Here is a 16,857-nt window from a genome sequence, read left to right as displayed (position 1 = left end):
TCCCGAGCACCTGTCCAAGCTTAGGTAGTGCCTCCTTAGAGGCCAGCCGGGATCCCGCCCTGACCTCCATTTCTGCTGCCCTTCCTCCGCTTCATGGCCTTAGTTCTTCTTGATTTCTCCTTTGTTGAAGAATTTGAAAGTATCATGCCTACTAATGAGCAAGGGGTTTGACATATGACCTCTCCCAGGAGGAGTGTGTATTTTAAGAAAATTCCCAGGGAGAAGGCTATTCTCAATACACAGAAATAAACTGGGATGGAAGATCATTAGGCATCCTGGGGGAGGGATTTTTTTTTTTGGAGAGGGGATAAGGATCAGATCTTCCTTTTCTGCATTTAAAAAAAAAAAAAAACACTCGACTGTTTATAGAAGACTAAATCTGTCTCCTGGACTTAAAAGGGTGGGTTCTCTGCATAAATGTGCAAAAGTTTAGGATGAGAAGAATTGCCTAACAAGGTCAACGTATTTAGTCAGCAGCTTTCTTGAGACTTTGGATCTTGTCTTCTTCCCACTCCTTCTGTTGCTACCTTATCTCGCTCTCTCTTTTTTTCTTCTTCTATGAATTCCTACAGGAATATTGTGTGCAGGAGAAACACCAAAATCTTCCACTCTTGGTGAAATGGAAGACTCCCTCATTTCCGTGATAAGCAGATGTGACCAAGAAGGAACTAGGAGTTCCTGCTGTGGTACAGTGGGTTAAGGATCCAGCATTGTCTCTCTGGTGGGGTAGGTTCAATCCCCAGCCTGGCACAGTGGGTTAAGGCTCTGGGGCTGCAGCTGTGGCGTAGGTTGCAGCTGTGGCTTGGATTTGATCCCTGGCCTGAGGACTTCCATATGCCATGAGTGTGGCCAAAAAAGAAAAAGGGAAAAACAAAAAGGAACCAATGAGTCCTCCAAGAGATGGATGCAACCCTCTATTTGCTCCAGTTCCAGTGAGTGAAGAAATTAATGTTAATGAATCAAATTCTGAATTTCAGATCATACTTTTAAACTGCTGAGAACATCACTTTTTGTTCTTTTAGCTAATGGAGATTTGTTCTATGAATCAAAAGGTAGAGATGCAACATCCTTGAATGTGTGAGTTTTAATGGCATGGACTGTGAACAGCTCTGCTTTCTCTCTTGTTCATGCTAAGACGTCATTTGCTCATTGTGATAAATTCAGGTCCTTACATACTGTTATTCTAAATAACATGTTAGAAGAGAGAATTGCCAACATGCCAAGTAGTATAAAATATAGCTCTGTCCTAACCGAAACCTTCTTAGGATGCATAGATAAAGGATTTGGGAGAAATACTCTCTGCTGTTTCAGGCTTGTCAGGCAAATCCATGTTCTGTGTAACAGTTGGATGACAGTGTCCCAGGAGAGGTTTCACGGCTGCTGAGCTTCCCCCAAGAGTGACACTGGAAGAGAAGCCGGAGCTGGCTCCTGATCAAAATGGCTATCCAGCTGGCAACCCCTGAGATCTGCTCCTGGATGGGTCTTCCTGCCTGACCCAGAGGGTCCTCCGGGAGCCTGGACCACGGCTCTGGCTGCGGGTACTTAGATTTCCTGGACTGTGGGTAATAAACATGGTTAACAGCCTGGCTGGTCAGCGGGTGCCAACCCTGCAGGAAAAAAAAAAAAACACCAACAAAACAAAAAACCAGAGGTGGTGGAACCATCACCAAGAAAAGAATGCTTTCTAATTCTCTCATTTTTTTTTGAGCTAGGTGAAACAGAGAATGGATCAGAAAGCCACCCCCCTCTCCCCTGCCGCCCTGGCTGCATCTCATTGCACAGAGAGAGCTCCTTGGCTCCTAAGGAACAGAACTTGTTAAGGGGGGAGGGGTCCGCTCGCGTTCATGAATGCGACTGAATTTTTAACGTTCTGTAGAATTGGAAAAATCGCAGTATTTCCTCTCCACAGTGGAGCTATGAAACCACAGAGAGTGTGTGTGTTTATGTGTCTGTGCGCCTAAAAGGGAAGGAGCGGATGCATGCGCGACTTCCACAAAGACAGGAAGGCCGGGGATGCAGGCGGGAGAGAGAGGCAAGCGTCATCGCTACTAAACCGTTTCAAAATAAACCATAAAATCACATTGACCAAAGGCCCGCTGGGCATTGTCTTTGTCTGAACACCTCCTGGTGAAGCTGTTTCCTCAGTGGAGGATTTGGTAGCGAAGACTCAGGGGGTGGGGTGGGGGTTGGGACTCCACGTAAGCGTGTGATTGCAGACCTGCCCTCGTTAATGTGCTTCGGTCACCCCCTCTGATAATAGCTGCCTGGGGTTTCCACCACAGAGCCCTGCTGTGCTTCATGCTCTGCGCTTGCCTGGGCCCTGGACAGAGGGGGAGCCGGCTGGTCACCGGAGGACCATATACATCCTCGAGTTACGTGGGAAAGAATTTTCCGAGACACCCGGGTAAGGAACGAGCCCCTTTCCTTCTCATTTTGGCAGCAAGCGTGTTTCTGAAATAGTTTGTGTTGCACAGCAGTGTAGTTTATGGGGAGTGTTTTGATGATTCAGCCATAAAAAAGTGACCTACACCATGGTTGTTGAGGGGAATGAGCTCTATTTCTGTTTTCTGTTGAAGTCTATACTTCACATGGGTGGAAACTCAGCATCGCCTAAAGAAAGTCCTTTGTGAAATTCTGGCTGTTTTTTGTGCTTTTCCGCATTTCTGGGACTGAGGAGTTGATTCCTACAAAGTTTAATTGCAGTTTGGAGCATATTAATTGGTAAGATCAGCTGCTAACAGACACCTGTGACTTAGGATTGAGAACCAAGTTTGGGAGTTCCCCCTCGTGGCTCAGTGGAAACTAACTGGAGGAGCATCCATGAGGACCAGGGTTCCATTCCTGGCCCTTCTCAGTGGGTTAAGGATCCTGCATTGCTGTGAGCTGCAGTGTAGGTGGCAGATGAGACTCAGAGCTGGCATTGCTGTGTGGCCGGCAACTGCAGCTCCACTTCAACCCCTAGCCTGGGAACTTCTATATACCACATGTTTGGCCCTAAAAAGCCAAAAAAAAAAGGAACCAAGGTTGGGTATTATACTTGGGTGAACAATGGCTCCCAAAAATCCAGGAGTTCCCTGGTATCTCAGCAAGTTAAGCTTCCAGCGTTGTCACTGCTGTGGCATGGGTTTGATCCCTGGCCCCGGAACTTCCACATGCCTTGGATGCAGCCAATATATAGCTTCTAATCTCTAGAACCTGTAAATGCTACCTTGTTTGCAAAAAAAAGGGATTTTTGCAGATGTGATTAAGCAAAGGCTCTTGAAATGGTGACATTACCCTGGATGATCTGGGGGGGCCCTTGATATAGTCACAAGCATCCTCATATGAGTAAGGCAAAGAGAAAAGGAGAAGGCCATGTGACCGTGGAGGCAGGGATTGGAGTGATGTGGGTCACAAACCAGGCGATGCCAGCAGCTGGCAGAGGCAAAGAAGAGATTCTTCTTCAGAGCCTCTGGAGGGAGAGTGGCCCTGCCAAGCCCTTGATTTTGGCTCAGTGATAACGACTTCAGGCTTCTGGCCTCCAGAACTGCGAGAGGATCAATTTCTGTTGTTTTAAGCTACCAAGTTTTCAGTAATTTGTTACAGCAGCTGCAGGAAACTAATACATATTCTATGCATCAATTTTATTTATGTGTGATAGAGCTATAGTTACAAATAAATATAAAATAAATATTTATAAAAGATAGATAGATTTTGTGTGTGTGTTGTATATGTGACTGATACTAATAATAGGGAAGGCACCTTGTAAAGACTGTAGTTGTTCTTCCTAAGAGCTACAGTCTAAGGAGTTCCCTGAAGGCCTAGCAGTTAAGGATCTGGTATTGTCACTACTCTGGCTCAGGTTCAGACCCTGGCCCAGGAACCTCTGCATGTCATGGGAGTGGCCAAAAAAAAAAAAAAAGTTTACAGTAGCTAATAGTCTACTCCCTTGGTTAATTAATTAAGTTGGAAATGACATTGGCAAACCACACATGTTCCTAACTACATGTTAGGACTTTCGGTAGGGGAGCCACTGATGGGTGGGCAAGAGGGCCGCCAATGTCAATTTCTATTTCAAAGAGGAAAAGAAAATGTCCATGGAAAAAAAATGAAATGCCCAAGCGACTCTCTCTCATTTTGCCCAACTGAAGGCTGAAACAGGACCCAGCAAGCTCCATCCCTGCCATCTGAGTGGTCTTTTATACCTTTGTGCTCAACCCTCAGAAGGGCATCAAGGCCTCTGGATGATCCAACCACAGCAAGAGTCAAACTGCCTTGGGTTCACATCTATGACTTATAAGCACTGTGATCTTAGACAAGTTAGGTAACGTCTTTGGAACACAGGCAGTTCTTTGAGGATTAAGTGCTCCAGTCCACGTGACAGCACGGTGCCTGCCCAAAGGTCCTCTAACCTATCAGCAGCATGGTGATGGCTCTTTAGGCTGGAGTGGATACAATCAAGGCAGAATCTGACAGCTTCCATATTTATGGAATGAACTAAGTGCTTTAGGAAAAAAAGGGGAAGGAAGTCACTTTGGGCTGGCGAGATTTCTGGAAGCATTAAAGATCTGGGGGTGCTCAGATCTGGACTTCAAGGATGGACAGATTTTCAGTAGACAAAGACAGAGAGGTGAAGACCAAGGAGATGATCCAGGTAAAGGAGACAGTGTGAGAAGAGCAGCCGAGGGGAGAAAAACCCATGGTGTTTTCATGGTCTGGAAGGAGGGCTTGAGGGATGCAGGCGATAAGACAGGTAAGACAGGTCAGGACCTGGTAGAGAAGGGTTCTTGAGCACTTGTCATATTATTTGCTACTCTGCACAGCTACAGCACGACCAATTAAGTCACAGGTAATTAAACCTCCTGCTAAGGAGCATGAGCAAATTCTTGGCACAGGATGCTTTGGGGAGTGGGAGGGAAAAAGAGTCCTCCACTTGAGATGTGTCAGCTGAAGGAATGGCCAGACACTCACCACTAGTCTAGATGAAAGATTGCTTTGAGCCTGGCAATTCGTGGCCAGGTTTTTATAGTAATTGGAGTGGCGCCTTCTTTATCTGCAAGGGAATCATTTTGCTCTGCCTTCCACCATAGCTTTGGAATCTGTGTTATTTAATGCATTAAAGCCTGCCCATTAAATAGGTAAAAGTTATGCTAGCAGGCCTGGAACAAATATAGAGAATAAATGGACATTTCACAAAGCAAACAGCAAGCCCAGCGTCTCTCTCACAGCTTGTTGAGGGTTGGAATTCTTGCCGCAGTCAGTCTTCTGGGATTTGGGTACTGGTACACGTGGAGGTCGAGGGAGGGCTTTACACGGTGAAGGGTTTTGTAAGGCAGCTGCAGCGTGAGAGAAAACTGTTCTAGGCTGATAGGACTGAGGCTGGAAAAGCAGCAGCCTATGAATGGATGTGGTGCCCAGAGGTAGGCTGTTAGGATGAAGGAAAGCACACCTTTACGAGTTTTTCATTATAGAGGGTAAACCTCAAAAGAAGCCTCCCCTTGGCAAGGCATCAATCCTTGGTTACCTGGAAAACAGATTGAGATTAGTGTGTTTTATAATCAGCGGGTAATGCTCCTGAGGTGGGCTGAGGTCTCCGAGATGTGGAGGGGAAGGCAGATGAAGCCAGGTTCCGGCGTCCTTCCATGGGGATTTGCAAAGGAAAAGCTTTGTCTTAAGTCGCAGTGAATTCAAAATTCAAAACACGGCAGCGGTGGGGTTTCCAGTGAGATGTTTGAGTGGGAGGTAATTTCACTTTTTTTCTTGCTTGGCTAAAGGTAGGTGATAAAAACAGAAGGCTTTATTTATGGCGGAGGTGGGATATTTGGAAGAAGAGGAAAGTAGAGATAATTTCAGTGAAAGATTAGGATGAATTGATGACAGTGGGTCCTGGGGAAGCACTGCGGGGGAGAGAGTTACAGACAAGGAAATTAAGGAGATATTTCCAGCTCCTTCTCTCTGCTCTCTTAGCCGTTTTTCTCCATTTGTTATTTGCCCTTTTTCTGTTCTGAGTCTTTTCTTACTGTGGGTTTCCTGCTGATATAAGGATTGCTAATTCTAGAACAAATCTAGGCAGTCTGTGATACAATATATCTGAAGAACACCATCTTTCCCATTTTTTTAGGATGCTCCTAAACTTTCAGATTAGTTTTATAAAAACCCCATTAAATTAAATTAATTAATTAATTTTTTTGTCTTTTTGCCTTTTCTAGGGCTGCTCCCGCGGCATATGGAGGTTCCCAGGCTAGGGGTCGAATCGGAGCTGTAGCCACCGGCCTACACCGCAGCCACAGCAACACAGGATCCGAGCCGCATCTGCGACCTACACCACAGCTCACGGCAACGCCAGATCCTTAACCCACTGAACGAGGCCAGGGATTGAACCTGCAACCTCATGGTTCCTAGTCGGATTCATTAACCGCTGCGCCATGACGGGAACTCCAATATAAAAACCCTATTTTAAAATAAACTATGAACACATGCAACAACATGAACGGAGCACAAAATAATTATGCTGAGGGAAAGAAGTTGTCCAAGACCACATACTCTATCATTATTCCACTTATATAAAACTCTAGGAAGTGCAAACTAATCTATAGTAACTGAAAGTAGTGGTTGCCTGAGAGGTAGAGAAGCTGGGAGGAGTGTGGAATAACAAAGGGACATGGGAAAACCTTGGAAGGATATGAGTTTATTCATCATCTTGATTGTGGTGGTGGTTTTATGTGTGTGTGTATATATATGAATAAATATATTATGGGCATATATATGAATATGTATATTATGGATATATATATATAAAGTTACCAAATTGTACATGTCGATTATGTGCAATATTGTATGTCAATTATAATTCAATAAAGCTATTTAAAAAAAACAGCCTTAGCTTTAGAACATCAGCTGGTTAAACACGGGTAAAGGCATGAGCAGAGAAACAAGCAGGTGGGCAGTGCTGGGACAGAGTGACTGTGTGTGGAGAGGGGACCCCACAGCAGCTTGGTGGGGATGCAGGGCCAGGATAAATGTGCCTATGATTGAGAAGGGTCTTCCCCTTCTTGCTGACTTCATTGTTTTCCTTAGTCAAGTCCATGTTCTTCATGGAAATAAGGAAAAAATTCACAAGCAAGGAAGCAGTATTCATTGGCTTGGAATGGGTGAGCCTTAAGGCTTGGTTCCTTCCACTTGGTTGGTCCATACTCACAACCCATATACTCCAGAAATAGCGACTGGGTCTAAGATTCTGGGCCCCGAAAGTGGTCCTTATGCTCTGCTGAGTCTCCGTTGTTCATATTCTGAGAAATGGTGGAAATTATTACCTGCAGCATATGGAAGTTCCTGGGCGGGGAGTTGAATCAGAGCTGTAGCTGCCAGCCTACCCCACAGTCTTAGCAACATGAGATCTGAGCCATGTCTGTGATATACACCACAGTTCAAGGCAACGCTGGACCCTTAATCCACTGAGCGAGGCCAGGGATCGAACCCGCATCCTCATGGATACCAGTCAGGTTCTTAACCTGTTGAGCCACAATGGGAACTTCCCAATCACTGAAGTTTTTAATCCAACTGTAATAGATGTGGTAGAAAAATACGAGCACCAACATTTAATATCCTAAGACTTTTTCATTTATTCCTAAAGTACTTGTTGAGTGTATGGTTATCATTGGTAATAAGAGCCATGCATATTACCGGTAATAAGAAGAAAATGATCTCTCATGGCGCTTAACGTTTCAAAGATGACAGATCACCAGGTGATTACGATGTGGGCTTCTTATATCTACAGCAGCAATGGAAGAACAGAGAAGACGCCCCCGATTGGGAGGGTTGGGAAGCTTCCTGACATGAGACTCTGCGGAAAGACCTGGATTTCTGTTTATGAAAATCTGGAACATAACCTTTTCCCAGGAAGCAATAGAGTACCCTAAAAACACTGAGAGTTCTGGGAGTTCCCGTCGTGGCGCAGTGGTTAACGAATCCGACTAGGAACCATGAGGTTGCAGGTTTGGTCCCTGCCCTTGCTCAGTGGGTTAACAATCTGGCGTTGCCGTGAGCTGTGGTGTAGGTTGCAGACGCGGCTCAGATCCTGCGTTGCTGTGGCTCTGGTGTAGGCTGGTGGCTACAGCTCCGATTCGACCCCTAGCCTGGGAACCTCCATATGCCGTGGGAGCGGCCCAAGAAATAGCAAAAAACAAACAAAAAAAAAGAAACCCACAAAAAACAAAAAAACCAAAAAAAAAAAAAAAAAAAAAAACCCCACTGAGAGTTCTGGAATAATGACGTGAAGTTCACAGGCCTCTGAGGCTACAGCGAGGTCCCGGAAGGACAGGGCCCTGAATTAGAGCCTGTTGCAGGCACTGGAATGAATGACTGAACGATGACATCACTGCAGCACATGCAGACTGGGCTGTGCTGCACCCCTGGGGTGGTGACAGGCAGTGCTTACATCCCAGTGCATCCGAGGACCCAGCTACAAGGAAGTGGATGCCAAAGTGACCCAAAGGAGGTATTGAGATGGGAAGGAAGGGGTCATGGCACAACCACTAAAAGAATGACGCAACCGATGTTCCCTCATGGCACAGTGGGTTGAAGGTCTGATGTAACTGTGGTGGCTCTGGTTACTGCTGTGGTGTGGGTTCCATCCTTAACCTTCAAATGTCCACCAACTGTTGGCATGGGCAAAAAAAAAAAAAAAAAAAAAAAAAAAAAGAAAAGAAAAGAAAAGAATGACACAACAATTAAGAAGAATAGGATATAAATTTGACAACAACTGGTTAGAACCTACGAGGCCCAAGGTAGTGGAGGATTCAACTTCCAGTGGACCTTAGCCTCATTATACGCTCATTGTAATATGTTAGCCTGGGAAATGACACACCCACAGGCACCATGACTGAACCGAGAGTGACCATAAAAGGCCAAAAAGTGGGTGGTCCCCGCCCCTTCTCCAAGATAATTAGAATATCCCTCCCACTCATTAGCCTATGAAATTACCCAGCTCATAAAAACTAAGCAGCTCATATTTGGGGGCCACCTCTGGCCTTCCTGAGATGGCCACACTCTGTCTATGGAGTGTGTATTACCCCGAATAAATCTGCTTTCACTCTACTTCATGAATTCTTTCCTGCCAGAAGCCAAGGTCCCTCCCTTGGAGGCCTGTCCCAGGGATTCACCCGAGATCTGGGATGTGACCATCTTCTTGCACCTCAATTTTCCTGCAAGAATCCCTTCTCACATGCAGAATCATGAAGAAGTCTCAGGGAACCCAAGAGGCTTTGCCAAAATAGGATGTCAACAGGTGTCACAGACCCATGGTGGCGGGGAGATGATCCCAACTCAGCTGGTTTTTAGATTTGTGGTTGACAAAAAGGTGAGCTGGGGAGATGTGCTCTCCAGGGTCCCTCTTTGAAGTGTAGCTACAGTTCACAGCAACAACTCCCCAGTGGACTCAGAGGGCTGAAGTTGAAAAATTGTGGCAAAGATATTGCTCTCCCTTAGTCTGGATGCTGACGTGGCTTTCTGTGAATATCCAGGGCTTTCAGCCTGATCCTGACGGTCTAGGTAGGCTGCTCCGGCTGCCCCCAAGGAAGTAAGTGTTCTACAATTTTCCACAAGCTGCTGTTTCTGTTATCAGGATGGTCACTCTCTGGCTAATGAAAAACATCTCTCTGGTCCAAACATGACCTTGGGGTTTATCTAAATCGTTTGTTGCTCAGCAGAACAACATATATCAGAAGTGAAATATATGCCAAAAGACACCTCTAATGCACCATTTATCTTTTCTGTAATTGATTCTCATGCAGGACAAATACCCGGTGGGGATTCACAGAGGGCTTAACACACTCTGCCATTATGATGACATCATCCCCCATAAAGCAGCCCTTCTGGATGCTTGACAGATGACAGGGTCCTTTTTCTTTTTAAAGTGCTGCTCCCAGCACCACATTTAACTATGGGATTGCAAGGAGCAACTGTCCGATCGTACTTTCCAGCCTTTATTTTCAGCCGGCCCTGTCAAGCTAGTCCCACATTCCAATCAAAATGAAATTATTTCAAAATCCATACCCAATTGATTACTCTTGTCAAAAGAAAGTGTGTAGCAATATGTATCCATCGACTTTCGGTTTTGGTCGCTGTTGAGATTTATTGTCTTTAGGCAAATATTGAGCTGGGTGAAGTTTTGGTCAGTTACGTCCTTCTCAGTCAATAAATCTAAATGTTGACTTTGGGAGGAGTCAATGGCCATGATTAAGCATGTGTGTAAACTGACAGTTTTAAAGACTGTGAAGGGGACATAGAGCCATTAACACGAGTTCAAAAATTTCCAGGACCCACGGGTTTCAAGGAAAAGACTTAAAGATGTACAATATAACCTGGAGACGATGTTGCCAAAGGATGCTCCTGAATGTCATGCAGGTAGAGCCAGAAACCACCTGGCTTTGAAGAATAGCCTGGGATGAAAAGGTCTCCGTCTCTGAGAACCATTACACGCAGTTATACATCATGATAATATTAATTACATAATCACTGCAAATGGCCCTCCAGGATGTCATCCTCTGACCCCGAAGGCTGCTGCCTGCAAGGCAGTCGTACAGTAATTGGTAGTTTTTCTCAGTCTGTTAAGTGGAGGGGGTGGGCAGCTAAACCCTACTGCCAAAATGGATGTCTTAGAGTGGGCAGGAGGCCTTGAGAGGTGCTATCAAGGCTATTATACCAGCTGGGCTTCATGAATTCGTTGCAAACTGCAAGAAGATCCCTCAGCTAAGCATGTTTGTTCCTTGAAACGTAAGCACACCGTTTCAAGTCTTAATATTGCATTGAACTCCTCAAGTTAGGGAAGGAAAAGGGGAAAAGGAACAACTGGTGGGACATGTAGAGATCTCAGCAGAACCCAAATATATACAGTATTAGTTAGGATAGGCTGGGCTCTACTGCAGTAACAAATAAACCACAAATAAACCAGCACACCTAAGGGGATTCATTCAACCGTTTATTTCTCATTCATACCATAGTCCGGCCAGATTTGAGTGGCTTTCTTTGGTGGGCTGCTCCATGCAGGGAGTCAGGGATAAATGCTCCTTCTAGCTTGTGTTGTTACCATGTTGGGAGTTTGGCTAAGTTTACTTCATGATATTTCTGACCCTGCACCCCATCCGCCTGTGAGGATCGGAAACTGACACCAGCCCCTTCATGCAAGCACGTGCCTTAGATTGCAGCCTGCAGCATCACAGGGAAGTGTAAGTTTCTGGTGTGTCTTCTTCTGGTATATCACTGGTATAGTCCTTGTGATCAAGTCTCCCTCTCTCCCAGCGTCTGTGAGCTCTATGCTTACCAACTACTCTTTTAGCGTGAACTGACCAATCCAGCCCTAACCTGGGAACCCCAGTGCACTCTAACCCCTGAACCCTACTAAAGGCAAGTGCCCCCCCCCCAGTCCTGCCGTTCTCTCTCTCTGCACTTGGCCTTGACTTTCCTGTGCGGCTCCTGTGAGTGATAAGCCCTATTTCAATTCCTCTTGTGGTCTGTTGTTGAAACGTGGCTCGCCATCCGGTGTCCTGTGTGCCATTTAACATACGTTAATTTAACAAAGTCATAATATGCCATTTTAAACATACAGCCTTCAAGTTAGTTAGTCACAGAAGGGAAAGAGGACTAGAGGATCCCAATGGGTGTTCTTAAGGGCCAGGACTGGAAGTGCCTTATATCATTTCTGTCCATCTTGCACTGAGCAGAACTTGGTCTGCTGAGGTGGCTTAACTTCAAGGGAGCCTTTGACAAGTAGGCTCACTGGGTGCCCAAGAAGAAATGGTAATGGTATTGTCAACACATAGTACTGTCTTGTCTTAGACACAGTCTTTTTTTTTTTTCTTCTTCTTCCATTTTTAAAGGTTTTATTGAAGCATAGTTGATTTACGGTGTTGTGATAATTTCTGCTGTCCAACACAGTGATTCAGTTATATAGATACACGCATTCACAAGCTGAATTCTTTTTCAGATTCTTTTCCCCTGTAAATCATCACAGACGATTGGGAAGAGTTTCCTGTGCTATACAGCAGGTCCCTGTTGACCAGTCATTCCATATACCATGGTGTGCATATGCCAATCCCAAACCCCCAGTCCATGCCTCCCCCACATGTCCCCTTTGGTAACCATAAGCTTGTGGAATCTAAAAAAAGGATACAAATGAACTTATTTGCAGAACAGAAACACACTCACAGACTTTGAAAACAAACTTGGCCACAGTCTTTTAATTTTTAATTTTTTTGCTTTTTAGAACTGCACCCATGGCATGTGGAAGTTCCCTGGCTAGGGGTTGAATCGGAGCTGTAGTCACCGGCCTACACCACAGCCACAACAATGCCAGATCCAAGCTGCATCGTGACCTACACCACAGCTCATGGCAACGCCAGATCCTTAACCCACTGAATGAGGCCAGGGATCGAACCTGCATCCTTGTGGATACTAGTCAGATTGCGCATGACAGCAACACCGCACAGTCTTTTTAAAGGGATGCTAACTTCTGGTGATGCAGGTGGTGTAGAGGAGGCTGCTGCTGCCCTCATCTCCTTGGTCCACCTGTGAGCTCACCTGTAGCTGCAGAAGCAGCCCTGTGTTCCCAGACAGCTCCCTTCTGCTACCCTGACGAGGTCTCTGTCCATCAGTGCACAGGGCAGACTCCAGGTACTTGGAATTTAATGCCCGGAGGACAATTATTTGCCAAAGGGTTAGAAATTGATGCATAAATACCGAAGCTTGCTTCCCCCCACCCCAGGGGACAACTCCTAGATGCAGGCTTCAGGGTTCCTCCCCAGCCAAGCCAAGGCTCCCCACCGTGGTAGCTCACACACAGATCAGCCTTTATCATTTGTGTCTCTCTTTCCCCCTTGGCTCACTTTTTCTTCCTGGGCTCATTCTCAAAAACCTATTTACTCTCCAGTCCTTGTCCCAGCATCTGCTTCCAGGGGAATCCAGACTAGGAACGGATGGACAGAGCTTAAAAGCCAGCTCTGCGAGTAAATCCCAAGGGCGGTGGTGGGGTTTCATACAGGTCTCCCTCCGCCACAAGAGGGCGCTGTCCAGGAAGGAAGACTTGAGTCGGGAGGCTGGGATGGAAAGGGCTGGAGAGTTTCTCAGCAGAGATTTTACCGAGTGGATGGAAAACGCACGTGTTTGCTGCAAACCCCACGTGATTGCAGGCTTCAGGTGCCCAGCGAGGGGTGCGGATTGGTGAGCTTTGCTAAATGCTGTTTCTTGGGGCCTTTTCGAAATGCAAAAATTTTGCTCCAAATTCTTCACCTATAAGATAAAAATTCAAATTCTTAGATTCCTCAGGGCTGCAACTTCCTTCATCCAGTTTCTGTATACGCATCCTTCTCTCCCAGCGTCCAATCACACGCCCTGCCCCGGGGCTCCAAGCATTTCAGGAAGACTCTTTTCTCCCACTGGGATGTTTGGACTGTTCCTTCAAGAAGTAATTTAAGACTTAGCTCAATCTAATGTCTTCTCTGAAGCAGTCCCCAACTTTCCCAGCAGGATTCTCATTATTTGTTCATTCAACAAATATTTTCAAAAATGCCTACTATGTGCCGGGCACTGTTTGAAGTACTGAGGATAGAGCAGGGGAAGAGCAGACAAACATCCCTGTCCTTACGAAGTTTGGCGTACAACGTGGGGAATTTAGAAATACCCACCTCTGTCTTCCCTGCCCTTTAAGCCACGCACAGGCCCTGGGCATGTCTTTTCATCTGTTCATTCCCAGTGTCCAGCAGAGGGCTCCACACATCTGCTTAGTGACTATGTTCTCAGCCCTGGGAGATGATGACAGAGATGACTCAGAGGTGGTAACAGTTGTCCTTGGTGGGAAACCATGTTCCTACCCTGTGGTCTGGCTCCGCTTTAAATCAGGCTTCCTGTTGTATTTTTGTGTTTATTTATTTCTTAGGAAAGGCTGTGAACATATTCATCGTTATTTTGTTAAGGAGATTTTCAACATGACTTTAAAAGTGTGACTCTGTCCCACACTGTGCATGTAACTTAATGAGACCAAATTGCACACTTGAAAATAGATAAGCTGGTCAATGTTACCCTATCTGATGTGTGCTTTACCACAATAAAAGGAAAAAAAAATGAGACTCAGCATTTCATTCCACAAAGAAATACCTGCTCTGCAGCAGGCATTGCTCTGGATACTGGGAATATACAGACAAATAGGATGTGTTCCCAATCTTGAGGAACTGGGGGCGTGGCGGCAGGAGACAGACACGTGAGCCGTAGGGACCGTCAGAATTGTTCCCTGTGCCGGGGGAGAGCCCTCCGTTCAGCCCCCATCACCTTGGTCACTAGTGATGCTGCTGCAGCTGGAGGCATTGAGAGCTCAGAGCACCACACAGGAGTGAATCGGTCTTCTGGGGCTGACTTTGTGTTTTCAAAGATGCCAAGTGATGGAAACATGGCAGAGCGTTTATTTCTAAGAGTGGGAGTCCAAGGTATCCGTTCCATAGTAGACCGAGAAGCCCAGTCAAGTGTATTCCCACGTGGTCAAGCCACTTGATGGTAATGCACATCTTGAAGCAGCTGAGGTGAATTGCACTTGTCAGGGTATTTGGAAGTGGGGCAGCTATGCTCGAGAAAATTGTCAGATTGACCCTCGGTTGAGAGAGATAGGGTATAGACGGCTGTAGGGCAGTCACCCTGACACTTGATATGAGGCCAAGAAAAGGCTCTCATCCCCCTGCATCTCAGAGACTGCCAGCTGCATCACTGTGCATCTTAGCAACTCAGATAGCAACAGGAAGCATGGCAGGGGGCATGGCAGTCCCTCTTCTCCAACTGAGAGGGTGGAGAGACCAGTGCACGGGGAATGACGGGAGCAGGTCCCCTGAGACTTTATACACCCAGGGCAGGAAAAGAACGCCAGAGGCAGTTAGGGGCCCTGGGGAATGGGCCTTGCCTGGGGTGAGGAGGCTGAGAAAGGGGACTTTTTGAAATTGCGGAGCAGAGGATGCCTTTAACGGAAGACAGACATCTCATAATTGTCTGTGTTGTATATTGGATTCCCCTCCCCAAACTGAGAGATTCCAGTAGTGTTCTTCTGATCAGCTCAACGATGGTTCTCTTTTTTTGTTTGTTTACAATCAGAGGAGAATATTGGTGAAGGATGATCGTAGAATGGTACTTTCTGTGTGAGAGAGTGGGAAGGATGCTGAGAGTGTGTGTGGGATGCTTCACGCCCCCTGTGCTTCTGTACCTTTTGGATGACATTGAGTGACAGGTTCCCCCCTTGAGGATGGTTTTGCTGCGGGTACTGATTCTTATAGGTTGAAGGGAGAGGAACTCTCCTTGACAGTGTATTTAACTGAAGTCATTTAAGTTGACATCCTTTGAACTTAAGTTCCATTTATATCAAAGGGGCAGACTTGTTCCTTTGAAGTCCTCTGATGTCTCCCCAGTTTAGCCTTGTGGTGGCTTAGGGCAGGTTCCTTAACTTGCCAGGGCCTCAGTGTCCACCTCTATAAAATGGACCAGTTGGGCCAGCTGATTTCCTGGGCATCCCTGGCTCTGCCCTACCTTTCAGGATGAGTTCTATATAGATAATCCCATCTACCCAATTATACACCCAACTGGTGGCTTGTGCCTATAATTACATTAATAAAGCTCCAGAGGCCAAGACAAACAGTGAGAACACCAACTGTGAGATCACTTGGAACCAGGAAGATAATGATATGTTGTAGGGATGTTTTGTACACACATATCAACTCCAGAAACTTGTTCAAATCCAAATAGGGTGTAAGGAGCACCAATTCGCTGTTCGTGTTGAAAAATACGAGCTGTACAATAATACTAAACCTCTTTGGTTTTGAAACGAATCCTTTGCTTTTACGATCTTTAGCACTTTCTCTTTCAGTATTTTTTCATTCTGTATTTATTCCTTCAACAAATATTTATGGAGCACCTCCCACATGTCAGGCACTGGTCTAGGTCCTGGGAATAGTGTAGTGAACCAGACAGACAAGAATCCTTGTCTTGGATTGTATGGTTATATGATATGTCCTGGCTTATACGATAGTGGGGGAGGGAGTTGTACAATGAACAAGATTGCTTCAAGTATTCATAGTGACCACAATGAAAATGAGAATAAGATGGAACAAATGGGAAAGGAATGACTGGGAGGAGAAAGGAGAACAATAAACATGCAGGTCAAGGAAGGCCTCTCTGAGGAGGTGACATTTGAGCTAAATCCTAAAGAGGAAAAATACATCCAAGCAAAGGGCAAGGCAAGACCCAGGGCCCCATGCACCAAGCTGGAAGTAGATAGTGTCCTCATCTCGCAGGAGGGACTGAGGCTCAAGTGGATTCTTCGACTCCCTGCCCTATTGTTCTTTTCCCCAGATGTTTGATCATCAACCATTATAGAGAGTTCAGGAGTTCCTGTTGTGGCTCAGCAGGTTAAGAACGTGCCATAGTGTTCAGGTTCGATCCCTGGCTTCACTCAGTGGGTTAAGGATCCAGCATTGCCACAAGATGCTGTGTAGGTCGTGGATGGAGCAGCTGGCTCTGGCATTGCTGTGGCTGTGGTGTAGGCTGGCAGCTAAGGCTCTGATTCAACCCCTAGCCTGGGAACTTCCATATGCTGCAGATGTGGCCCTAAATAAGAAAAAAGAAAGACAAAACTGTATAGAGAGTTCATTGTTCACTAGGCTCTCTTCTCTGGGATACAGCTTGGAACAAAACCAAACCCCTGTTAGTATGGAGCTTATATCACTAATATTCAAGAACACACACTATGTGCAGATCTTTCTTTCTTTTTTCTTTTTGGCTTTTTAGGGCCACACTCGCAGCATATGGAAGTTCCCAGGTTAGGGGTGGAATCAGAGCTACAGCTGCCAGCCT

At 45.9% G+C, this 16,857-nt stretch overlaps 1 long non-coding RNA gene across 4 annotated transcripts in view; it reads left to right on the top strand.

Moving 5' to 3' along the window:
- Positions 1-2,098: 2,098 nt before the first annotated feature.
- Positions 2,099-16,857, top strand: part of LOC146396103 (uncharacterized) — a 76,666-nt gene continuing 61,907 nt past the window's right edge. For 2 of the 4 annotated variants that reach the window (XR_014829115.1, XR_014829112.1), the window contains exon 1: positions 2,099-2,404. This is a non-coding gene — a long non-coding RNA (uncharacterized LOC146396103). The remainder of the gene's footprint in view (positions 2,405-16,857) is intronic. The other 2 variants (XR_014829113.1, XR_014829111.1) reach the window with 2 other exon arrangements.

Source organism: Sus scrofa, chromosome 15 (genome assembly GCF_054392235.1).
Source record: "Sus scrofa isolate SSC_HxYL_T2T_F1_AM1 chromosome 15, Sscrofa_HxYL_maternal_Yorkshire_Landrace_v2.0, whole genome shotgun sequence".
Lineage (NCBI taxonomy): Eukaryota > Metazoa > Chordata > Mammalia > Artiodactyla > Suidae > Sus > Sus scrofa.
The sequence above is the reverse complement of the archived record's forward strand: the minus strand, read 5'-3'. Positions and strand labels throughout refer to the sequence as shown.